Here is a 26,651-nt window from a genome sequence, read left to right as displayed (position 1 = left end):
AGCTCGGCCAAATACCCAATAAAAGGGCGAAACAGCCAGTTAAATGTATGCATATATGTTATGTAAGGTGGCAGGCTAAGCGTACACTAGATATCGGATGCAACCGGCATCAAAAATGTATGTGCCGAGTCGGGCGTTCGTTGGGAATCTCTGCCAAGAATTGCGCTTTTTTCCATTTTACATGTACTTTAAAACTTTACACATTATTTAAAATTACATTTCAATTAAGATACACATTGTTTCACACGAAGTATATTATTAATAAAACTATTAATTATCCCATGGGCGCTCTCGATTCAATAACACTGCGTTACAAAAACGAACTTTTTTTCTGTCCTATAAACCAAATATACTTTTTCGGAAAGGGGAGAAAAAATAAAAATACACGTGTATCGGCGATTTTCATGTACACGTCAGAATTTTTTTTTATGTATAAAATATAGAGCTCGTAGTCCGCCAGTGTGAAAAACTTTGGATCAATTTTTAACCCGTGATCCAATCGCGCTGAATTTCTGCAGGCAGACTAGTGGAAATGTTTTTATTATGTAAAATTAAAAAAAAAATGTTATCAATTCTCAGATTTTCTTGAATTTTTTTTTTTTTTTTAATTTTTTTTTCTAAATTTTCGGCATAACTTGAAGGGACTCCAAATTTTTAAACAACTTATTAACCTTTAATTTATTGTTTCATACAACACTCTCTGTACCGTTTGTGTGTTTGTTACAGTTCCAGAAGTTCTGATCATCTGACAGTTGCGCTACTAGGAGACGTATACTTTGACAATTGTTCTGTTGCGCGAAAACGTCTCTGTATATTTCATCTTACGAAAAATGCAGTGCCCGAGTCGAAATAACTTTTGTTACGTTTGTGGCTTATTCGCACCAAGTAAAAATTTTAAAAATATCACAAAAACATTGGTTAATTCGTTTCAGAAAATATTCAAGACTGCTTATGTTCCTCACTTGTGGTATACTCCGGAAGTCGTGTGCGACTATTGCTATAGAAATTTATGCAAGTTTACTGATGGAAGGTTAACAATAAAGTACTCTGTACCCACAATTTGGCTACCACGTACGGAGCACTGCAGTGAACTGTGCTACTTTTGCGTAACTTTTACTCAAACTAAAGGGTACCAATACTTTCGCCGCAACAAAATTCGCTACGCTAATGTAGAATCGGTTATTCCAGCGGTTCTGTACTCACCAGAAGAACGTATAGCGGCTTCAATGGAGATTTTTGATGATGTTCCCGAATTAAGGGAAGGAGAACCAACAGTAGCACCAACAATGCTATCAACATTTCTTGCATCGAATGTGAGATGCGGGGAACCAGAAGTATCGGAATTTGTACCAACACCCAGTGAACTTGGGACTGCAGTGCCGCATTTAGTAACGCAAGCCGACTTCAATGACCTTGTACGCGAAGGAAATTTGTCAAAGAGAACAGCCGAACTCTTTGCATCACGCTTTAAGCAGTGGAAGATAGTGGCGGCTGATTTTAAAATAACAGCCGCTCGTGATCGACTCAGCAGTATTCCATATGACGAATTTTTTAAATTGCACGAAGATCGGGGGAAAAACCTGGCTTATTGTTGTGATACTGATTCGATGTTTGAAAAAATTGGTTACCCTCATATTTCAGAGGAGTGGTGACTTTTCATCGATGCATCGGTCAACAGCCTTAAAGTAGTGCTGCTTCATATCGGTAACAAACATCCAGCTGTCCCGATCGCATATGCCCACAACCTCAAAGAAACATACGAAGGCATGGAATTAATATTACAGCTGATAAACTACCAAGAGCATAATTGGAAAATATGCTGCGATCTAAAAGTGGTCGGATTACTCATTAATTTAAGGGTGTTAAGCGTGGATTTCCAACCCACCCGTGCTTTTTGTGTACATGGGAAGGTCGCAAAAGAGATCAACATTACACTAAATTTAAGTGGAAGCCGCGAAGATGCTACAAAGTAGGCGTAGAAAGTATAGAAAATCTACCATTAGTGCAGTCATCTCAAATTATTTTGCCATCACTACACATTAAGCTCGGCGTCGTATCAAATTTTGTTAAAAAACTGGATCGTGAGGGCGAGGCGATTGCAAGTTTGCGCAATATTTTTCCGAAACTGAGTGGCGCAAAGATTACTTAGTAACTTTATTTTTTTAATGATGTGTATAATTTAAGGTGCTTTCAGTGGTCCGCAGATAAAAAAATAGTTACAGGTTATGCATTTTCATCAAAATTGGATGCTATCGAACAACGTGCATGGAAAGTCACAGTTGCCGTTATTGAGCAGTTTCTTGGCAACAAACGATCTGACAATTATAAAAATATTTTTGCAGAAATGATTTCGGCATATGGCGAAATGGGCATATTAATGTCGCTAAAGGTCCATTTCCTTCACAATCATTTAGATTGTTTCCCTAGTGATTTAGGAGCTTGTAGCGATGAACATGGCGAAAGGTTCCATCAGGACATTGCGGCTATTGAAACGCGCTTTAAAGGACAAGACATTACGTATATGCTTGGCGAATACTGTTGGTCTATTTGTCGCGATACTGACACAAATGCTTACAAACGTAAAAATAAAAGGCCCAAGTTTCTTTAAAAACATTAAAATTTTTAATGTAACAATTTTTAATTTTAATACAATAAAATTAATAAAAAAATTCGGGGTTTTATATCTCTATTGTAATGCGGAGTGAAATACCTTTCTTTCGATACCCACATCGGCATATCTCATGCAATTTTTTTTTTAAATATCGAACAGGTGGCAACCCTGTGAAACATTGTCAGTGGCAACACCTATGTGAAAAGTCTAGAAATGTGATACACTATCTGTGTGCCCAATTTCATTCAAATCCGTTAAGCTAATCCTGAGATCGTGTGGCTATACAGATATGCATACAAAAATTGTTCGTTTCAAGTTATAAAATACAAAAAAAAAATTGTGACGTGCACATGAAAATCGCCTATACACGTGTATTTTTATTTTTTCTCCCCTTTCCGAAAAAGTATATTTGGTTCATAGGACAGAATGTGTGTAACGCGGTGTAATACAAGGCTTTCTCTAGAAAGATTGTTTGTTGTTAACTCTAGAAACTTTTAGTAAAATTCAAGGAAAAGTAAAATTTTTAGAACAAACATCACCGGTGGCATCGTTGCTATTTGATTTTTTCATATTCGCTAACATTTTTTATTTATTTATTTATTTGTTTATTTGTCTTTGACTATGTTAAGCTAAAGTACAATAAAATCAGGACAAAGAGAATTGAAAAACAAATTTAAATCTGCTGATGCCCTAGAAATAGGAGCATTCGACCCATAATTGGTAACCGAGAAGTCAATTTTAAAGGTTTCGTGCTGTGAAAGGTCCCTATTAGGAATATTAGGTTGAATTTTACTTAAATGGAGGGACAATCATTAGTTCCAGTAATGATACGAATAATAAATGAGCACGATAGAATAGATCGTCTGCTATTAAATGTTTTTAATTCAGTCGATAAACATCAAGAACCGTACGATGGTAAAGGTTTGAAAAAGTTTAAAGATCGGAGCGCGAAACGAAGAAAAACTTTCAGAACTCTCTCAATCCGGTTAGAGAGACCTATTTGCTACGGTCTCCAAATAATTGCGGTATGCTCTAATTTCGATCTAACAAAAGCACAATACAATGTTTTGAGAGTGTGTGGGTTAGTAAATGCAGAACAATTTCGGCGTACGAATGTTAGCATCGAATACAACCGCATTATGACGTGGTTAACGTGGTTAGTGACATTCAACATAGAGGTGAAAATAACGCGTAAGTCTTTAATTTATTCAACGGATTGCAGAGGTAAGCCAGCAATACTATATAAAGTATGCAAAGGATTGGTTGATTTACGTGAAAGCATGTGCTTATATTGTATTTAGCGATTTAAATAGCATCAGTTCTGGGCATTGTATAAGTTGGATTGCAACTTTTCAGAGTCACTAGCACTGTTAATCACCGCAAATATTTTAAGATGATCAGCATAGCAAAAATGTTCAGCAAGTGAAAAGTATAAACCAATATCGTTAATAAAGAGAATAAAAAGGATCTAAAAAAGGTCCTAATACTTCTCTTCGGGTCACCAGAGGACGCAATAAATGTACGGACTGTCGCATTATCAACGGCTACGCAGTGCCTATTAGACAAATATGATTTGATCCACGACAAAAACGTGGGGTATATACCCATTGACGCAAGCTTCGACAAGAGTATTCGGTGCGATACTTTGTCAAATGCTTTAGAGGAGTCAGTATAAATTGTATCAACTTGAGATCTGTTCTGGAAGACTGAAATGCATTAATCATTGAAAATAGACAAATTAGTGACAGTTGATCAACTTGCAACGAAACCATGCTGGTTGGTAGATATTAGGCCTTTGACTGGAAAATATAACTTATCATTCACAGTTATCTCAAATAGATATGAGATAGACGATAGCTTCGAGACATCGTTTTATTTACACTCTTAAATATATGAGTATATATGTATATATATATTATATATAATTGGCGCGTACACACTTTTTGAGTGTTTGGCCGAGCCCCTCCTCCTATTTGTGGTATGCCTATTAATGTTGTTCCACAAATGGAAGGACCTTTAGTTCCAAGCCGACTCCAAACGGCAGATATATTTTATATGGAGCTTTTTCATGGCAGAAATACACTTCGGAGGTTTGCCATTGCTAGCCGAGGGGTGACCGCTATTAGAAAAAAACTTTTTCTTCATTTTGGTCTTTCACCGAGATTCGAACCTACGTTCTCTCTGAATTCCGAATGGTAGTCACGCACCAAGCCATTCGGCTACGGATGTTAATTTCCAGTTATCAACAAAGATACCAGAGGACAACGATTTATTAAATATATCATAGTTTTAACAGGCTCAGAAAGACACAAGCAGTTCTTCAGTAAGATGGCCGAGAGGCCATCCGAGTCAGTTTTCGATATGTGCTTGAACTTTATAATACTTTACGATATCAGTAACGGATAGGCACAATGACCCAAAATTAAAAAGTGAAAAACTATTAGAAGGCAAACTAGAATCGATATTCAAGTCGGGTTCAAAATTAGAACGAAAAGTCAGCAAATAAATTGACAGATTATATGACAGAATTTGTACATTTACTATTATAAAAAACATTGAATTTCCAAAAGGCCTTCGAGTTCAAAATAATATTGTTTTCGAAATTCAGGATGTAATTTCTGTATAAGAACTTGTTTAAATAGTAAAATTCCTGTAAACGGCACTGAAATCCAGAGTAATGCCTAAGGTGTTTTAATGCTTTCTTAAGATAAATAGGAATGTGCTACAAGCACAGCTCAGATACCTTTAATTTAAAGCACTGGTCAATAAACTGTATAACCAGAGAGTGTTCATGAAATGAGAAGGCTCAAATGCAGCTGTTAAGTACTTTCAGTACAATTGAGTTTTAAAAGGTTTGCTGGTAAGGGATTTTAGAGCATCGACGATACAAACACCACACGGAGTTTTGTCCACACAAAAATTGAAAACACCACACATTTCTCTCCACAGGTAGGTAGGTAGGTGAAGTGGTTGAGGTACCACTCTGGCACTCCTCAAGTAGCACTAAAGCGCAGTTTCAATACCTGTACAAGACCTCCAACAGGAAGCTATCTACAGCCACGCTGAGCTGTTAATGTAATTTAGAAGATTCATGGGATTTAGGTTAGCGCACTGTCCGATCCTTACGAAGAAAGGAGTACCCAGTGACCTAAATCGTCTAGCTGCTAAACCTGGATGTTTACAGAGAAAGTGCTTAACAGTCTCCTTCTCTGAAGGATCCCACAGCTTCTGCAATGTGTGTGAAATGTCGAACCTGGATTTAAGCCATGTGTGCCGATCGTCCAAAGACCGGTAAATACAGTTACGAGTTTGGAAATTGAATGGCGTGGAGTCCTCAGGATTTTCTGAGTTCTCTTTCTATTATACAGGAATAAGCTAAGCAATTCCCCTTTAATAGCTGTCAGGAGGATACCGATGACCCGGTAGGAGATTTGAAAGGCAAATTCAGTCCCCGTACTGGTAAGCTCATCAGCAACTTCATTTTCCTCTATGTTCCAATGTCCTGGAACGCAGATCAAAGAAATGTTAGCAGCGCGCTTAAAAGACTTTATCTCCTCCTTACAAGAGGTGACTTGGATTACCACCATGCATGGTCATGGCGATGACAGAGCCTTGATCACGGCTTAAATATCGGAAACAACTGTTAATATCTCCATCCCACGTTCCCTAAAAATTTTGCATGCCTGCAGGATCGCAAAGAATTCTGCCTGAAAAACCTTGGCAGGGTGAGTTAGAGAAAACCCCTGCTCCGACTCCCGATTCCATGTTGTATCCGTCAGTGAAGACAGTGGTACCAGCTTCGGCGCAGATTTTCCCCTCGATCCAATTCTGCCTATTTGCAAAGATTGCCGTGGCACGACCCTTAAACTCCAGTTTGCAGCCAATGCAGTCCTTTCCACCCTCCCCAGTTTAGTAATATTATAGCCCTTCCGAAGAATTTCCCACCAAACCAGGCATCCATACGTTAAAACTGGCAGAACCACTACGTTGTACAACCAAAGCACGATCGGTGGCGTGATCTCTCAGAAAACATTAAATTAAACCTTTCACACAGATTTTTTTCAATTACATAAAAAAATTATATAACAAAAATTGGCGCCCTGAGTTGATGTTGAGTATACATATACCGGGATAAACGCGCGGTGCGTTTTTTTCTACTACTAAGTTGTGAACCAAGGTTGTGTGTCTACGCGCCTGACGGGTGTAAATTTTAATAAAGTTCTGAAATTAATTCATGGTGTGTTTCATTACATATAATACATAAATGAACGTACATACTATATATCATACATAATAATGGTATATCACAATATAAAAATAATGTGTTGGCATTCACAAAACCATTTTAAACCAACTCTTATATTACGTATATTGTAATCCAATTTCAATTTTTCTAGAATATATACTTACATATGTACATATAATATATAAAAGTGGATCCATATTTTCTTTGATCACGGCATTACGTGTGAACGGCTAGACCGATTTGGTTAATTTTTTTTTGTTCTGCTTGTTATTGTCAGGAGAAGGTTCTTATAAAATAAAAAAACAATTAAGAAAATTGAGGGGAAAATTAGAAAGTTTAAGAATACTGAAACGCAATATTAATATTTGTAATGATTTTCTAATGTAACTTTCGCAGTTTTGACAATGTAAACTTTTTAATGTAACCTTATGGCGCTTGACATAACGTTGACAGAATGTGTGCCACAGATAAAAAAAACTGAATACCGTTTCAAACAAATGCTTCGGTCGAAGTTTTTATATTGATATAAAATACATATAAAATAATTTATGTATTTTTTCTTAAAAAGGATGTAAAAAAACTGAATTTCTTAGTGCATATCACGGTTAGTTCAGAGCTATCACGCGTAATATTAGGTTCAATTTAATATGGAGTTTTGGTAAGTTTGTGTAAACTACATCCACGTTACTAACATAACACATGATATATGTACTTGGTTATGAAGAATTAGACGTACAAACTTAAGTCGCAGAACTTGTAATGCTGGCAGCCAAAGATATACAAGAGCAAATCAATCTGGCGAACAACACGAAGCGCGGAATGAAGTTGTACGGTATCGATGAAATAAAAATAAATAACACAGACATGTTGTGTTTAACCCCTATCGAGCTGGATTCAATTATAACGTGCAAATCAATTACGAAATCATTTCTATTGGACCAATGAACGATGTGTGCCAATATTGCAACGTCTGTCGGGTCAGCTAGTAGCGTACATATTCGATGACATATTGCATATGCAAATGTATATAAACGTACATTTGTATAGGGTAAGACTCCATCAGAAAATATGAGATTTGCAAGTGGTCTTTCGATTTCTTTGAAACTTTGGGAAATATTAGTTCTAGGTAAGATACATTCGAGCCTAAAAGGATTTTGAAAAATTTTCAAAATTGAGTTATCTACGCCATGTTGAAAATCGGGACCGTGTTTTTTTCAAAAATCAATATTTCTTGAACCGTTGGATGGATTTCAATGCAATTTACAGACAATATAGAAACAAATAAGTAGTTTAAATTAGTATTATAGTTAAAAAAAAAATTTCGAAATTTTGACCAAAAAAAAGTCAAAAAAATTTTTTGAATCAATTTTTAGTTGATTTGGCCAGTTTTTTAGATTTTCTGTTATACACGTAACGATTCCTTATGATTTAACCTTTATTTTGAAAAAAAAAAATTTTATGGTGTCTATAATAGTTCTCGAGATATTGCGATTTTAGTGGAAGCGCGCACCGTCAAGTTCGCGGTTACGCAGCGCGTGAGTAGAAAAACGCGCACAGACCTGCAGCAGTCTGCTCCAGTCACTTCATACAGGAACACATAACGCAGCGCGAACCGTGCGTGCGTACGCGAACCGTGCGTGCGCGCTTCCACTAAAATCGCAATATCTCGAGAACTATTATAGACACCATAATTTTTTTTTTTTCAAAATAAAGGTTAAATCATAAGGAATCGTTACGTGTATAACAGAAAATCTAAAAAACTGACCAAATCAACTAAAAATTGATTCAAAAAATTTTTTTGACTTTTTTTTGGTCAAAATTTCGAAATTTTTTTTTTAACATAATACTAATTTAAACTACTTATTTGTTTCTATATTGTCTGTAAATTGCATTGAAATCCATCCAACGGTTCAAGAAATATTGATTTTTGAAAAAACACGGTCCCGATTTTCAACATGGCGTAGATAACTCAATTTTGAAAATTTTTCAAAATCCTTTTAGGCTCGAATGTATCTTACCTAGAACTAATATTTCCCAAAGTTTCAAAGAAATCGAAAGACCACTTGCAAATCTCATATTTTCTGACGGAGTCTTACCCTATATAAAAACAATAATTCACACATGCAACAACAACATCTCCCGAAATATCCTTGACTTATGTATTTACACATTTCAGTCCGCTTGGCTGCCGGTGAACACGATGTAGCCCTCATCAAAGAACCGTGGATCAAAATTTGCGGTTTGGGAGTGAAGGACTCGTACTTGTATATTAGTAAAAGATAATATAACCATATTTTTGCTTCCACAGCTTAGAAGCGGAGATTTGGTAGTCACAAGCATGGAGCTAGGTAAAAACAATTTTTAGGTAGCTTCTGATTACATGGCCCACGAAAAGAACGTCCCGCCAGACGAAGTGATGCCGCTTGTTAAGGAGGCAGCAAAATTGAAGAAACGCCTGGCTTTCTCCTGCGACGAAAATGTCCGGAAGGGACAAATTGTAGGGAAATAAAAAATAAACTTACAAATATATATATCCTCCTATTTGTGGTGTGCCTCTTGATGTTGTTCCACAAATGGAGGGACCTATAGTTTCAAGCCGATCCCGAACGGCAGATATTTTTATGAGGAGTTTTCTCATGGCAGAAATACGCTCGGAAGTTTGCCATTGTCTGCCGGCGGGGGGCGACCGCTATTAGAAAAATGTTTTTCTTAATTTTGGCGTTTCACCAAGATTCGAACCTACGCTCTGCCTGTGTATTCCGAATGGTGGTCACGCACCAACTCATTCGGCTACGGCGGCCGCTGAAAATAAACTTAGTATCCTGATTTTAGGCTCAGAGCCAACCTTCGAAACAAAAACTAAGTCAAAAGTTTTGTACTTAACCCTGACTTCTAACTTATTTTCTCTCCTTGTTAAGAGATGACGACGGGTTTTGAGAGGAAGATTTACCCTGACCATCTTACTCAAGTGTGTGAGCTTAGAAACATCCGAAAAACCGATTGGGGAGTTTACAACAACAAATTGAGGGCTTTACTGCCAAAGTGACCAGGACGGATAGGTTAATCAGGTAATGAAAAACATGAATAATTCTTTAGAAGCTTTGTATCTGGTTGTACACTATAGAGGACACCTTGGTGGACAAAACAAATAACTTTGTTACGAAAATCCAATAGGATTCTATTCCATTTGGCCAAGACCATGAGAAGTTGGGTAGCCTACAAAGCTGACTTTAAGATTTTCAAAAAGTAGTTAGAACTGCGCAACGCAAATCCTGGAAGAACTATTATAAGGGGGTTCAAGAAACTACAGAAGCGGTCATAGTAAGAAGAATTTTTAAAATGACAAAATGTAGTTTAGGCTATCTCAAAGGTCCGGGAAATACTTGAGCCACGTCAGAAAGAGTCTTAAGGTATCCGTCCAAACGCACACTTCTCAGGCAACAAGCCGGTACAGCATTAAGACTCTGCTAAAAATGGGGGGCAATCAATTCTGAAAAACAAAATGGATTAAAATGAGAAAATTAAATGGTCTATTAGCATAATAATATTAATCATCGGGACTAAGATAAATATCATATCCGGCAGAGTTACAGCTATCACGGGTTGTAATCTCTCTGTTCATTACTGTCATCGTTAGAAGTTACTTGAATAGGAGCTACATTCGGTTAAATTGGAGGGAAATGAAAGTCTTATTCATACCTAAGGCCCTCACATACTAATCCTTAAGGCTTCAAACCTGTCAGTATCTCATCCTTCCTCCTGAAAATTTTGAAAAGGAGTATTAACGAGGCGGAAACGAATCAGCAGGTTCTCCCCGGCACAACATGCTTCATAAAAGGCAAGTCTACAGAAATCATTTTACACTCGCCTTTCCTTGAAAGCTTTTGGAGACATTAACGGGTGTTCTAGAAGATTTTGGAGTCAAATCTAATGTTGCTGCTCTGATCGAGACTATGCATGTTTCCCAGAAGACCGGTAACTGCCAGATTAAGCAACACAATAATAAGGAGACAGGTGCAAAGGTACCCTTCAGAGACTGATCCTTTCCCCTCTCCTCTGGATTTTGACAATTAACCCCTTGCTGCTGACACTAGAGAGGGGGGGTTTGCTAGGTCACAGCTTACGCTGAAGATTTGTCAATCGCGGGTAAAGGCAAGTAATCCAGCACGCTTATAGATATTGTGCGCTCTAACCTGACCACTCTGGTAGCTAGTAACTGGACAGAGAGTAGGGAACTCGGAACAAACCCCGATAAAACTGAACTAATTCACTTTACAAGCACTTCCTTTACATAGACTGCCTAAAGTTTCCCCGATGATTTTCAAGGGCGGGGAAATTCCTTTGAAGAAGAATGTTAAATCCTTAATACTTATATTATACATTAAATATACATCTAACAAGGAGGACGGTCCTCCCAAAAAAACCGACGAAAGTGGACCCGACTGCTGCCACAACTGCGAGCAAGATAGTGATCAGACCGCTATTAATAAGAGATAGAGGGAGCTTAAGCGATAGGGCTGGTCCCAGCAGGACTGCAGGAGGCAGCGGGGGACGAGGAGTCTTGGTGAAATCGGTCTCCAAGCGATCAACACAAGGAGTTTCGGGATCAACTCCGCTTAGGGTGAGCAATATCCATTTTATATCAACCTCTTTCATAGGTTGCCATAGAAGTGCCTAGTACCTTTAGGCGGAGTACTATTATAGGACAGGGGGGTAAAGGGAGTAATATTCAACTTGGGAAAACCGGCGGGTGCTACTCCATGAAGGCAACGATCTGCAGAGAAAGCGAAAGAAAAGGTCGCCAAAAAGCAAAAAAATAGGTGGCCATAAATACCCAACATTCAGTGTGGTCGTAAAAGGCGGCGGTGAGATACAGGCCGTCATTGACAAGGGAGAGGAGGAAGGGAAAATTCCCAAGGAAAAATGGAGGTCGATTGTGGAGGCTATCGCCAAAGTATACCTCCAGATCCTAGAGGAACACCCCGGACCCCCTCCCCTTTGACATGATACAGGTTGGTATCAAGGTAGCAAGGAGCAAAGCTCATCGCCTGCGAAGATACTAGGTCAGCCACGCTCTACAGGTTGGCCGTAGCCAAGGTAGGAGAGGTTTGGCCGGGAGCCAGTAGTAAGGAAGAAATTCCAAGCACACCTCGAGCTCAAGCTTGGATTCCGGCCACGCCGGTAGAGCTCAACAAAATTGAACAAATGCTTAAAACGTGCAATAGCGACCTGCCAACTCGCAACTGAAGGTAGGGAAAGTAAAAGAGCCTATAGAGGGAAGAAGACAGGTGATGCTCATCCTCAATGGAGAATCGCTTGCCCCACTGGCGCAAAAAATTAATGTTGTAAGGCTCGGGTTTGTTGACGCAGCGTAACCCTCATTCAAGAGCCATGGATATGCGGCAACAAAATCTGCGGACTCGGAGTGAAGGGCTTCAAACTAATTGCCGTACAAAACACAGGTAAGATCCGCAGCTGCATCCTAGCTAGAAATAATATCAATATTTTCTTGCTTTCACTGCTCAGTAGCGGCGACTTGGTGGCGGTAAGCATTGAGCTGGGGAAAACCGGCTTTTGGCTAGCTTCCGCCTATATGGCCCAAGAAAAAGACTCCCGGCGGGAGGAGGTTTGGGTGCTCGTGAAAAAGGCAGCTCTGAAGAAGAAACACCTGGTTGTCTCCTGCGATGCAAATGCACATAACACCTTGTGGGGGAGTAGTGATATTAATGCTAGAGGTTTTTACTTGACTTTATTTTAGAAAGCAAAATTAGTGTATTGAATTTAGGCTCAGAGCCGACCTTTGTCACAATGAATAGAGAGGAATTTCTGGATATCACCCTGGCTTCCGACATGTTTTCCAACCACGGTAAGAGATGGCGCGTTTCAAACAAAAATTCGTCCTCAGACCATCGATTTATCGAGTTTGAAATCGACATTAGATCCCCTCAAGTCGGTAATATTAGAAATATACAAAAAACGGACAGGCGAGTTTACAATAATAACCTAAAAACCCCCAAAGACCTGTGGGAAGCTGGATAAATTGGTTAAGCAGGTAACTAAAGCAATGAATATCTCTTTAGCAGCTAGCTGCCGGGTGTCAGGCCCAGAGGAAAGTCTATACCCCCTTGGAGGACCAAGAAACTAACATCGTTACAAAAATACCATAGAACGTTATTTAATCTCTCCTAGGCCACGAGAAGGTCAGAGAACTGGCAAGCCTATAAGGCCGAACGGAAAAAGTATAAAAAAGCAGTCAGAACTGCGCAACGTGAATCTTGGCAAAATTATTGCGAAGTAATTGAAGAAACTTCAGAAGTGGGCAGATTAAGAAAAATTCTTTCAAAGAGGCCATGTAACCTAGGCTATCTACAAGGTCAAGGGAATACATGGACTACGTCAAGTGAGGAATAATTAGGTCTTCTATTATACTAGACACACACTTCCCAGGAAACAAGCTGGTGGAACAAAACGTTTCTGCTAATCATCAAAGGCAATCCCCCCTAGGAAGTCTATTAGTGACAAACGCAAGGATTAAATGGGATATCAACACTTTTGGTCCTTATGAATCACCTCGAATAGACGGTATCTATCCTGCGGAATTAAAGAAATCACGGGATATTGTCTCACAGCTTATTAAAATTATCATTAGAAGTTATCTTAACATGGGCCACATTCCGCTAGGATGCAGAGAGACAAAAACCTCTTTCATACCCAAGGCAGCCAGGTCCTCACAGACTAGCCCCAAAGTCTTCAAACCAATTAGTCTTACGTCTTTTCTCCTCAAGATTCTAGAGAGGATAGTGGACGAGTATATACGGGGCGTTATACCAATAAATAAGTTCTCTTCGGCGCAGCATGCCTACACTAAGGGAAAAATGTTTATCAGATAAAGAGTTTGCCTTGGTTGCCTTCGTAGATGTAGAAGGGGCCTTCAACAATTTAAAGGCGAGCGCTATAGTATGTAGCTGCTTTAGAAGACTTTGGAGTTGAACCACAAGTTGTTTCCCTGATAGAAGCAATACTCGTCAGAAGGAAGGTAACGGCTAATTTAGGCAGCACTACTCTAAGCAGACAGGTCTGCAGAGACACACCAGAAATAAATCCCGCAAAAATGGAATTTTCAAACAAGCATAGACTCCCTGTAATCCCACCGCTAAGTTTTAAGGGTATGGAGATTCCTCTGAAAGAAAATGTCAAGTACCTAGGACTCATATTAGACTGGAAACTTACATGGAAACCTAACATTGAGGAAGGAGTAAAAAAGGCCAACGTTGCATTATATGTATTCTTGCAAAAGAGCGGTCGGTATTAAATAGGGGTTAACACCTCGCATTACTCATTGTATATATATTTCGGTTGTTGGACCAATCTTAATATATGGAATACTTGTATGGTGGCCATCTGCTCTAAAGGCGAGTTACGCTTAAATCATGAGTAAGGTCCAAGCTTTAAGGACTACACAAACAAAGCGCTAGAAGAGCTAATCAATTTACCTGCACTAAATCTCATAGGGAAAAACGTGTCCGCCGCCTCGGCGCTTAGACTCAAAAGTATGGCTCTATGGAAAGAACGGTGGGTTGGCCACGCCTGTATTTTGCACACTCTGAACAGTCACACACAAGAAATAGACTATTCTATTCCTAGACTTACCTTCGACAAGCTCTTCAAGGCAAGTATACCGTCAAGAAGGGAATGGCAGACACCAATGCCATAGAGAAGGGGTAATTAAATATTTATACAGATGGTTCCAAGCTAGACGATAAAGTTGGCTATGGAGTATTTTCGAAATAATAAAGACTGGAACTATCCGTTCGACTACCAGACTACTGTAGCGTCTATCAGGCAGAGGTTCTAGCTATAAAATAAGTGGCTACATATCTAAATACGCTTGCCGTAACAAAAACGACTATAAATATATTCCCAAATAGCCAAGCGGCCATTAAATCAATGAATGCGGCTATACTAAGATCAACGTTTGCACAGAAATGTCCGCCTTATTTGGGTTCCGGGACACAGAGATATTGAGGAAAACTGTAGAGCTGATGAGCTAGCCAAAAAAGGTACTGCTCTTCAACTGCTCCGTGATAAAAATACCATTGGAATACCTTTGGCCACGAGTAAATTAATAATAAATAACAACATTACCGAAGAGGCCAATAAGTCATGGGAAGATGAAGATACATGCATAACAGCTAGGCTACTATGGCCGGAAATAAACAAGAAAAGGGCAAAGGAATTGCTTAGCCTCTCAAGAGAAGATATCTCGAAGGTCTTGGCTTGTCTCACCGGCCACTGGCTATTTGGCAGGCATTCCTTGAGGCTAGGAGTATTCTTCCTTTGCAATTGTCCAGCCTTAGCTAAAATCAGAGCAGTTTGTCTAGGTAAACAGTTTTTCAGTTCTCTTACAGAACTATCTGGCGCGAGGATTAGACCAATCCTGCGCTTCATAAGGCCTCAAAATAGTTTCATGAAAATTAATAAACAAGGTTCCCGTGTCGCGCAGTGGTATCACAACGGACCTGTAAGGTCTAAGTGAGTTGGTCATATGCACCGACTACCACCATAACCTAACAGAACCTATATTATACAGGAAACTTTCGTGCGACCCTAATATTGAGAATAGGGTTCAAAAGACAAACAATGCATCTATATATAAATTATATATAAATTAAGCCCAAAAAAAAGTGTGCATTTGTCCGGGGTAATCTCAGCAACGCGTGTAAGTAAAACAATGAAAGTTTCACACATTGTTGGTGTTGCTTTGGCAAAGGTTTCTGTGAAGTATGATTGAAATCCAATAGCGCGTGTGTGTGCAGTGCGTCGGTTAAGTGACGCTATTTGCCGCACGTATTTTTTGTACCGCACATAGCATTCATTAGAAGTGAATACATTTTGGTCGTGTGTGTCTGGGCCGATTATTATGAAATTTGGTATATATATATATTTTTCCACAGAGAAGGTTAGTATAATCTGCTTATTGACTCCACTCGCCACCAGGTGGCGCTGCCGAAGGCCAAAACGAGGACCCGGGTAACCCTAGGATGTGTTTTTACATTGTGGGTATCAAATCAAAGCTACTGATGAGTGCTTTAATACAGAGTATTTTTTAGATCTCTGAGTGACCAGGGTCTCGAGATGTAGCCGAAAAGGTGGACCAAGGTACCCTTGGATGTGTTTGTACAATATGGGTATCAGATGGAAGCTGTTGATGAAAGCATTTAAGTTAGGTAATTTTTACTGCCCGTTTCCGGGATAAAGAAAGGAGATGGAGCTGGAGATGGAAGAGGAAAAGGAATAGCTACAGGAAGAGGAAGATGAAGATGAAGAGGAAGAGAAAGATAAAGAGGAAAAGGAAGAGGAAGACCACTTATTATTAAAAATTAAAAAAAAATTCTAGAAAAATTTAAAAATGTTACATATACGCTTATTATATAAACGTTAATCTGAAGTCAGTTATAGTGAAAAATTCATTGTATCATTGCCGGCGTGATTGGTGATCGTTTCCTTAATTTTTTGCAGAAAGGTTATGCTAATATGAGATATTACCTATGTCATTCATATATTTACGTATTACCTGTGTACTCACAAATATACGGTTGAAGCAAATATATGTCAGTTTTTTTAGTTCGCCTGGAAAGGTTTATATAAATTTAAGAAGAGTAAATAGAACTTATTTTATATCAGACTTCACGCAAAAAAATCATTTGCACCTGAACAAATAGCTGGGTTGAAGCTGGGGGGAATAGAACAGTTCTCTTCCCCTTCTCCGCTTATTCGCACACGTAATTGTATGGGATAAGTGCACGATGGCACAAAAAAAGTCACTGGAAGCGCTTGATAGGACATTACGAGACTTACGTAGTAAAAATGAAATGTTTGGTCGTGCCTTAGTGCTGCTGGCCGGTGATTTTAGACAAACACTGCCTGTTATTCCTCGAGCAACTGTAGCAGATGAATTGGCTGCATGTTTGAAATCATCATATTTGTGCAGACATGTTCAAACACTCAAACTAACTACGAATGTACGTGTTCTAATGCAAAATGATCCATCAGCTGCTGCATTTTCACAGCAATTATTGGATATTGGAAATGGCAAAGTTCCTGTCGATAATTTAACTGGCTTAATAACTTTATAACCAAACTTTTGTCAAATAAGTCAAACGAAAGAACGGTTAATTCAAAGTATTTTCCCAAATTTACCTCAAAATTACAAAAATCATGATTGGCTTAGTGAACGAGCCATCATGGCTGGCAAAAATAAAGATGTGAATGAAATGAATGCGGCTAATTTGGCTAACATACCAAGTCCAGAAAAAACATATGGATCCGTTGACACTGTTACAAATCAAGATGATATTGTAAATTATCCCACTGAATTTTTGAATTCCCTTGATTTACCTGGGTTACCGCCACACATGCTAAACTTGAAAATAGGAGCACCGATTATTATGTTGAGAAACATAAATCAACCACGACTATGTAATGGCACTCGATTAACAGTTAAGAGATTGATGAATAACGTCATTGAAGCAACAATTTTGAATGGAAAATACTCTGGTGAAGACGTTTTAATACCGCGAATACCAATGATACCATCGGATACGCCGTTCAAACGTCTTCAATTTCCTGTTCGCCTTGCATTCGCGATTACTATTAATAAGTCACAAGGCCAAACTTTATCAATTTGTGGTATTGATTTAGAATACCCATGTTTTTCTCATGGCCAACTTTATGTTTCATGCTCAAGAGTTGGAAAGCCATCGGTATTGTTCATCTATTCAACAACGCATGGAAAAACGAAGAATATTGTATACCAAAGAGCATTACAATAAAAAAAGTAATAAAGTAAATCACATCAAACGTTTTTTAATTGCTACTACTATTTAAAACTTCTTTCATTACTATTAATGAGCGAGTATTTTTATAAAATACACACAGTATTTTTCGGCTTAATTTAATTTATTAATCTAGATTTTTTTAAAGACGACCAGCGGAACGGGCGGGTTTTCGCTAGTTGCAAATATAAAAAAAAGTAGTCGGAATTACATGGGGATTAACATTTAGTATTACACATGTGATTCACACTTCAGTATTTCGGCATATTTTGCTGTATGGAATATTTGTGTGGGTGCCATCAACTCAAAAGGCAAGTTATACGAGACTGTTGAGCAAATTCCAAAGAACTGCGTTTCTATGCATCACCGGCACTTTACGAAATAAATAAATAAAGCGCTAAAGGTGCTAGTCATGTTGTCTGCTCTAAAACTGGTAGGAAAACACGTGGCAACCGCTTCAGCACTCAGACTTTATTACATGGTATATCGTTACGGAAGTAACGAAAGATGGTTCGGCCCCGCCCCTATACTACATCCTATGAGTAGTTATAATCAAGAAATCGCCAAGTCCTTCTCTACCTGGTTTTTTTAACGCAGAGGAGGCCTTCCTCTTCCTCTACTACCACCAGCTGGTACCGTATCGAATACTTTCAGAGCCGGAGCGATTGAATCCATTCGGACGACATGACCCAGCCAACGTAGCCGCTGGATCTTTATTCGCTGCCCGATGTTTATGTCGTTGTAAAGCTCATACAGCTCATCGTTCCATCGCCTGTGACAATCGCCGTTGTCAACGTGCAAAGGCCCAAAAATTTTACGCAAAATCTTTATCTCAAACACTCCAAGTGCTGCTTCATCGGATGTTGTCATCGTCCAAGCTTCTGTGTTCAGTTGCCTACTTAGTTCAAAGTAGCACTTGTTATCAAGAGAGATTCTACGATGGATTTCAAGGCTGACATTGTTAATGCTGGTTCCTAAGTAAACGAAGTCTTTTGCAACCTCGAAATTATAACTGTCTACAGTGATGTGGATGCCGATACGGGAGTGTGCCGACTGTTTGTTTGAAGACAGGATGTACTTCGCTTTGTCCTCGTTCACCCATTCGCTTTGCCTCTTTATCCAGTTTAGAGAAGGCAGAACTAACAGCGCGGTTGTTAAGGCCGATGATATCGCTCTCATAAAATATTGTCCCTGAGCGATTAAGTTCTGCGGTTCGTACGATGCTCTCCAACATCAGGTTAAAGAAGTCACACGCGAGTCAGCCTGTCTGAAACCTCGTTTGGTATCAAACGGCTTGGAGAGGTCCTTCCCAATTTTGACAGCGCTGCCAAATTCAGACATCGCGGCATACAAGTAACTCCTTTCCCTACTGTCGAAAGCAGCTTTGAAATCGACGAAAAGATGGTGTGTGTCGATTCTCCTTTCATGGGTCTTCTAAACATTTGGCGTGTTGTGAATATTTGGTCGATGGTAGACTTTCTAAAGCTACGCTGATAAAGTCCAATCAGTTTGTTGATGCTGGGCTTCAGCCTTTCACACAATACGCTCGCCAGAATTTAGAAGACTAATCCCGTTATAATTGGCACAGATTGCAGGATCACCCTTCTAATGGCACACTTAAATTCCAACCGGCAGGCATGCTTTGATCCAACCATATTTTACATAGAAGTCTTTGCATGCACCTTATCAGCTCCTCGCCGATATGTTTGAATAGCTAAGCTGGCCGTCCGGCCGTGGGCGCCGGCTTTGTTGTTCTTTAGCCGCGGTATTGCTATTCTCACCTCGTCATGGTCGGGTAGCGGAACAACAATTCCATCGTCAACGGTTGGGGTATTCGGATCTTCACATTCTCTGTGACATGCGCAGCTGTTACTGTTTAACAGGTTCGAGAAGTGTTCCCTCCATAATTAAAGATTGCTCTGTACGTCAGTCACCAGTTTGCCGTCTTTGTTCTTAAAGGAAAACGCCCCGGTCTTAAAACCTTCTGTAAGCCACTGAACTTTCTGGTATAATTTTCGGGCGTTGTTTCTATTGGCCAGCATCTCAAGCTCTTCGCACTCACGTATTTCGGCCTCTCGTTCCTTCTTTCGGATAATACGTCTCTCTTCCTTTTTAAGGTATCTGTAGCGATCCCACATGGCTCGCGTTGCGCCCGATCGCAGCGTGTCTCTATAGGCGCCATCCTTTCTTTCAGCGGCAGCATGACATTCCTCGTCGTACCAACTGTTTTCTTCGGGCTCGCAGATATCCGATTTCTTCTTCGGCGGCGGAACGTAGGGAACGAGAAATGTTGCTCCGTTGCTCGTGCATGCCGAGCAGGAGTGAGAGTCGAATGGCCAACCGTCTGGCTATCTGTTTTGAGTGCAGCTTTTCGATGTTGAACATTCTTTGCGTAGGTGGATGTACGTTTTTTGCTGCACAGAGGCGTGTGCTCACTTTGGCCATAACAAGGTAATGATCCGAGTCGATGCTGAGTCCTCGGATCGTACGTACATCTAATACACTAGAAGCGTGTCTTCCATCTAGCTTGGTGCATCTTTTTATGCTGGAATCTGGTGCTGCAAACTACCATGTTTCGGACCCTGGCAAAGTTGATCAGCCTCTGTCCGTTACCGGATGTTTCGTTGTGCAGGCTGAATTTTCCGACTATGGGACTGAAAATTCCCTCCTTGCCCACCCTGGCGTTGAAGTCGCCAAGCCCGATTTTTATGTCGTGGCGGGGACAGCGCTCATAGGAACGTTCCAGGCGCTCATAGAAGGAATCTTTGATCGCACCGTCCTTCTCTTCCATCGGGGCGTGGGCGCAAATTAGCGATATGTTAAAAAAACAGGCTTTGATGCGGATTGTTGCGAAACACTCGTCCACCGGAGTGAACGACAGTACTTGGCGACGAAGTCTCTTTCCCACAACAAATCCAACACCGAATTTGCGCTCCTTTACATGGCAGCTGTAGTAGATGTCGGAAGGTCCAATGGTTTTCTTGCCTCGCCCCGTCCATCGCATCTCTTGGATAGCAGTGATGTCAGCCTATACTCTCACGAGGACATCAACCAGCCGGGCAGAGGCACCTTCCTCATCAAGGGACCGGACATTCCAGGTGCATGCCCTCAAATCATATTCCTAACACATACGCCGTAAGAAAAACCACGATAAATACCTTGTCGGATAGCCAGGGGGTCACCAAATCATTAGATGCAGTTGTACTAAGATCAAAGGCTGCTGAGGAATGTCTGGCAGCTCTTAATGATATTAGCACCGTCTTCAAATTAGTCTTATTTGGGTTCCAGGACGTAGAGATATTCAAGGAAATTGGGAAGGTCGTGGCTTGTGTCACCGGTCATTTGGGGTGATCTCGGCTTTGGAGTATTTTCCCATGGATTCTGGAGAAGTTGCAGAGACGAGAAACAGTAGAACACTTCCTCTGTCATTGTCTAGCCTTAGCTAGGAGCAGAGCAAGATTATTAGGAAAATATTCTTTTGACTCTGTTACGGAACGAATCCAGTGTTGGGATAAAACGCTTCATAAGAACTTTTGAATGGTTCCATGATGAACTGACTAAGGGGGCTTCAATAAGTACCCGTATTAGAAAAGAAGACAACATTTCTTCAAAATGTATTTTTTCATTTTTCAACATAGTCCGCTTATAGAAAGATACACTTCTCCCAACGCTCCGACCAGTTTTTTAACTCTTCCAAAAAATAGGACTCGTCGAAATCTTCAAAATACGCCGCTGACTCGGCGATTACTTCCTCGTTTGAATTAAATTATTTTCCGCGAGACTTTTCGTCATGTTAGGGAGCAAGAAAAAATTGCATTGAGTCAGGTCGAGTGAATATGCGGGGGGCGGCATGAATGTGCTGGTGCGTTATCGTGGTGAAGCAACTTCTTTCTTTTCGCAAAATGTGGACATTTCTCCTTCAATTGTTTATGAGAGAGTTCCAATAACTCTCTGTACTATTGTCCAGTGATCGTTCTTCCTTTTTCTAAAGAATCCATGAGGATGACGCCGTTCTCATCCCAAAAAATCGTCGTAATGACTTTTGCGGCCAATGGAACTGTCTTCGCTTTCTCTGGAGAAATCTATTGTTTTGATTTGTGCTTAGTTTCTGCTGTGTAATGATGAATCCAGGTTTCATCTACGGTGACAACTCGACGCAAAATTTCTTCGGATGTCGCTTAAGTTGCTCCAAACACGGATTCGAAGTCAACAGCCGCATCCGCTTGTTGTTGCTTGTGAGCAAACGTGGCACCCATCGGGCCGACAGTTTTTTCATTACCAACTTGTCATGTAAAATATTCATTGCCTTTCCGGTCGACACACCTGTGGCCTCTGTTACTTCACACACTTTCGTTCGTCGCTCAGCGAGAACCATGTCGTGGACATTTTGAATGATCAAAAATGATCATCAAAAACGGATGTTCGCCCAGGTTTAAATTCGTTGAACCAATATCTAACTTCCGCCATAGAGGCATGAAGCCAATCAATTTTCTTCTGTATTCTGGACTAATTTTGTTCCACTCTTCAAGTATGGCATTTTTAACATTAGATTTGTTTGGATGTCATATTTTCTCATATTTGTCTTCAAAATCGACGACAAATTTCTGTTGATGTTCAAATCCGGTGATTGTGGAGGAATTCCAAATATGTGGGGACATTTATATACCCTATGATCAGAAAGTTCCGGGATTGTTTAAATAAAACCAAATAGAGTTAAATTTCAGGCAAATTTATTTTATCTCCTTCAAATTATGACCCGCCTGATGCAACACATATGTGACAACGTTTAACCCTGTCCTCCATGCACTCCTGGTAGGCCGACGAAGGAATGGCCTTCAGCTCCTTCATCGCTTTCTTTTTGATCTCATCTATCGTCTGAAATTTCCTTCCACGAATTGGTAACAACAACTTGGGAAACAAAAAGAAGTCGCACGGGCCCATATCAGGTAAATACGGTGCTTGCACGTTGGTATATAGTTGGTGGGCTCGGTGTGATGGCGCGTTATCATCATGAAAAATACAAGAATTGTTTGCCACATTTCCGGCCGTTTGCGACGTACAGCATCTCTCAAACGCTTCAAATGGATAAATAATATTCTTTATTGACTGTCTGGCCTAATAGAACGCACTTATGGTGCACTACGCATAGCAATCGAAGAAAGCAGTCAACATAACCTTTACTTTTGAGTGTCTTTGGCGCGACTTTTTCTGTTCCGGCTCGTCTTCGAAGCGCCACTCAGACGATTGTTGCTTGGTTTCCATGTCAAATTCATAGTCTCGTCACCAGTAATTATCAGTTTCATGAAGGTTGGATCACTTTGGGCTTCAGAATTCATTTACTCAGCAAATGTCTTTCGGTGGTGTTTTTGCATGAAATTAGGTCCTTTGGAACGAGCCTGGCTGTAACACGTCTCATACCCAAAACATCAACCACAATTTGTTGTGCCGTTCCATATGGAATACGAAGTTCACTAGAAATCTCTCTTAAGCTGGTACGACGATTTTCAAGCACGATTTCTTTCACTTTCCTCACGTTTTTATGGGTGTTCGACGTTGATGGGCGTCCGGAACGAGGCAAATCTTCCACCACTGTACGACCACTTTTAAAGTCCTTATATCACTCGCCAAATGCTTTTTGCATTATTTTCAGTGCATCGGAACACGAAATTTCGTTCGCAACACAAAATTTCAAACAAACTCTTTGTTCAACAAAATTACCCATGGTAAAATGCGACAAATTGAAAAAAGGTGACTGATGTAAACAAACGCTAGACAGACACTAATGATCCGATGGCGCTAAAAGATGTGTGTCTTGCAGTCCTACCAACATAAGAAAAAAATATGGACCGGTTCCTACGTGCGCGGTTTGTTTAAATTAAACATTCCCGGTACTTTTTGATCATAGGGTATTAACCATGTTTGCGCTCCAAAGTGCCACGGTATTTTATAGCAGCTGGCAAATTTTGGAGTTTGAACTCCGCATTGACCTCGTGCTATATAAAAGGTCTGCTATCTGGTCCAAAGAAGTTTATTTTTACCTCGTCTGCAAAAAGTATGGTCGTCTAAAATGATGGGGTTCAATTTAATTGTCACGCGCAAACTGCAATTTCTTACTTCTATTCCATGCACTTACGAAAGGTATATTACGGGCTAAGTATTTTTCGAACAGCTTATGGATGGCCTAAATAACTAAATCCTGTTTGGCCATTTCAGTTAACTTTGGAGCGCTTGTTGCTCTTTCGCATACTAAATAGTGGTACTTTTAACCCCAAAGTAGAGGTGCCATAACCATATCGCCATAAATTTGCAGATCGAATCAACATATGGACAACATTGTAATCGATTAGAGGTGAGTTGCCGTAATTTCGTAGTCATAACCATAACCATAGAGACCAATTGAATTTTGGTTTTCGTCGTAACCATAACCAGTTGCATGGTGTTGCATTGTGGTATATATGTTGTTATCTTTTTTTTAGTTTCTGCACTTCGAAATGCACAAATATGTGGTAATATATGCAAATATCAATTTGTACGGCGGCCGCCGTAATCGAATGAGTTGGTGTGTGGCTTCTATTCGGAAGTCGTAGATTCGAGACTCCGTGAAACACCAAAATGAAGAAAAATTTGTTTCTAATAGCAGTCGCACCTCGGCTGTCAACGGCAAACCTCCTAGTGCATTTCAGCATTTCTGCCATGAATAAGCTCTGCATAAAATATATTTCCCGTTCGGAGTCGGCTTAAAACTGTAGGTCCCCCATTTGTCGAATAACCTCAAGACGCACGCCGCAAATAGCCGGCTACCAATAGCACTATTTATATATATATATATATATATGTATATATATATCTATATAAACAAAAGATAACAACATATATACCACAATGCAACACCATGCAACTGGTTATGGTTATATATACATATATATATGCCACCGCTAATGTATCCAACAACAAGTACGTCTGTTCGCGCATCAGCGTTCTCTGCAGATCGCTCTGCGTTGTGGTTCGCTCAATTAGAATCGCAATTCAGAATTCGATCCGTTTCTTATGTAGACGACATGCTCTACTATGCGGTTTCACTGATTGACACGCAATCAGCAGCGGAGGAAGAAGATATAATTCTTCGTCCTTCTACATCGACGCCATACACTTTTTTGAAGATGACCTTAATCGAACGCCTTACGAAGTCAAAAGACGCCAAACACTTTCAGCTTTTAGATTGTGAAAAAATTGGTGATCGCATCGAGTCACAATTTTTCCGCCACCTTTGTAGTCTTTGTCCAGAAGTTTTAGACAACGTAATTAAAGCAGTCTCAACTAACACCGCAAACACGTGCGTGCTTGGCAGCAAAACTCGATGCCTCACTAGAAGATCTCGGTAGACAACAAAGCCTGCAAACTCGTGGCAAACGTAGACTTTTATTCCCGGAGCGGAGAACAACGAAAAAAAATAAAACACACGGTTTTAAAGTTGAATCAATAATAAGTTATCTTTCTTTATTTTACACTTTCTTAAATACTATTATTTAGCTTTCCGTTGCATTTTCGTTAGCGGAAATGCACTTGGACAAATAAATTTACATATTGTGGGGAAAGAATACAATTAATAAAGTTATGAAATTTAATACTATTATTTTGCTTCCTGTTGCATTTTCGTTAGCGGAAATGCATTTGGACAAATATACATATTTTGGGGAAAAAATACAATTAATAAAGTTAAGAAATTTAATACTATTTGTCTAAGATTATGAAGTTATTTAAACTATGTCATTTGAATTACCCTGTTGTTTTCCTTTGCTATTGTCTATTCTTTATTTTTGCTGTTTAATGTTCGCCCATTTGTCGCTCTCTTTTAATTTGGACGTGGAATAAAGTGGATGTGCTATAAGCTAAGCTCAAGATTTTTTACTAAACACTATTATTTTGCTTTCTGTTGCATTTTCGTTAGCGGAAATGCATTTGGACAAATAAACATATTTTGGGGAAAAAATACAATTAATAAAGTAAAGAAATTTAGTACTATTATTTTGCTTTTCGTTGCATTTTCGTTAGCGGATATGCATTTGGACAAATAAATATAGGTATTGTGCAAAAATAATACAATTAATAAAGTTATAAATATATAATATATGCACTATAACACCCCACCGTTTGTTTGAGGCTCCGACGAAATTATATTATTTTTATTGGGTGGTTTATAGTGGTTTCATTTTTTAGCTGCAGGTTTGGGATATAGTATGTTGTTTGTCTGTTCTTAAAGAAGTATATAAAAGTAACTAAGATAGGTATTGCTATGATAGTTAAGATATCTATACTATAACTAATTATTTTTGAATTTTTATCTGTATGTAGTGCTTGTTTTAGTGTTTTTTCGTATTCTTTTTTTTAGATATAAGGATTCAATTTTTATGCCGGCTAGTGTTGTATTACTAGTGTCTTTAATTTTTGTTATAAGATTAGGTAAGATAATTTTATCGTACAATTTTATTTTAACATTGGTAAAAGTTTTATTCAATATGTTTATTTCACAATTTTCAAATTTGATTAAACAATTTCTCGTAATTTCCAATTTAGCTTTGTTGCAATTATGGGATAATGTATTGTTAAAGTGCTTAAGTATCAATATTCCAGGAATTATTTCGATTATTTCTTGTGTATTTGATGTTTGCGTTTTGCAGTTAGCTTCTTCAAAGTTTAGTATATTATTTTATCTTTTTAGATGATCCTTAACATATGTACTATAAATATTGTTTTCTAAATCTATGAGAACATCAGAATGGTCAAACTTTGTGGACTTATTGTTCTGGTCAGGAATGGGTGCGAATGTCAACGTGGATAGTGGGTCTTGCGAATATTGTGGTATAGAGAGGATTATTATAATGTTATTTTCGTGAAGTGCTATGGCTACTTTTATGTTGGTATAGCTGTCAAAGTTCGTGATTAATTCTAGTTCGGTTTG

General features: G+C 39.3%; 1 protein-coding gene across 1 annotated transcript in view; it reads right to left on the bottom strand.

Annotated features, from left to right (window-relative positions):
- Positions 1–26,651, bottom strand: part of LOC129251373 (uncharacterized) — a 33,955-nt gene that overhangs the window by 863 nt on the left and 6,441 nt on the right. The gene's annotated exons all lie outside the window — the stretch shown is intronic.

Source organism: Anastrepha obliqua, unplaced genomic scaffold (assembly GCF_027943255.1).
Source record: "Anastrepha obliqua isolate idAnaObli1 unplaced genomic scaffold, idAnaObli1_1.0 ptg000012l, whole genome shotgun sequence".
Taxonomy (NCBI): Eukaryota; Metazoa; Arthropoda; class Insecta; order Diptera; family Tephritidae; genus Anastrepha; species Anastrepha obliqua.
Note: the sequence above shows the minus strand (reverse complement) of the source record. Positions and strands in the feature narration are given on the sequence as shown.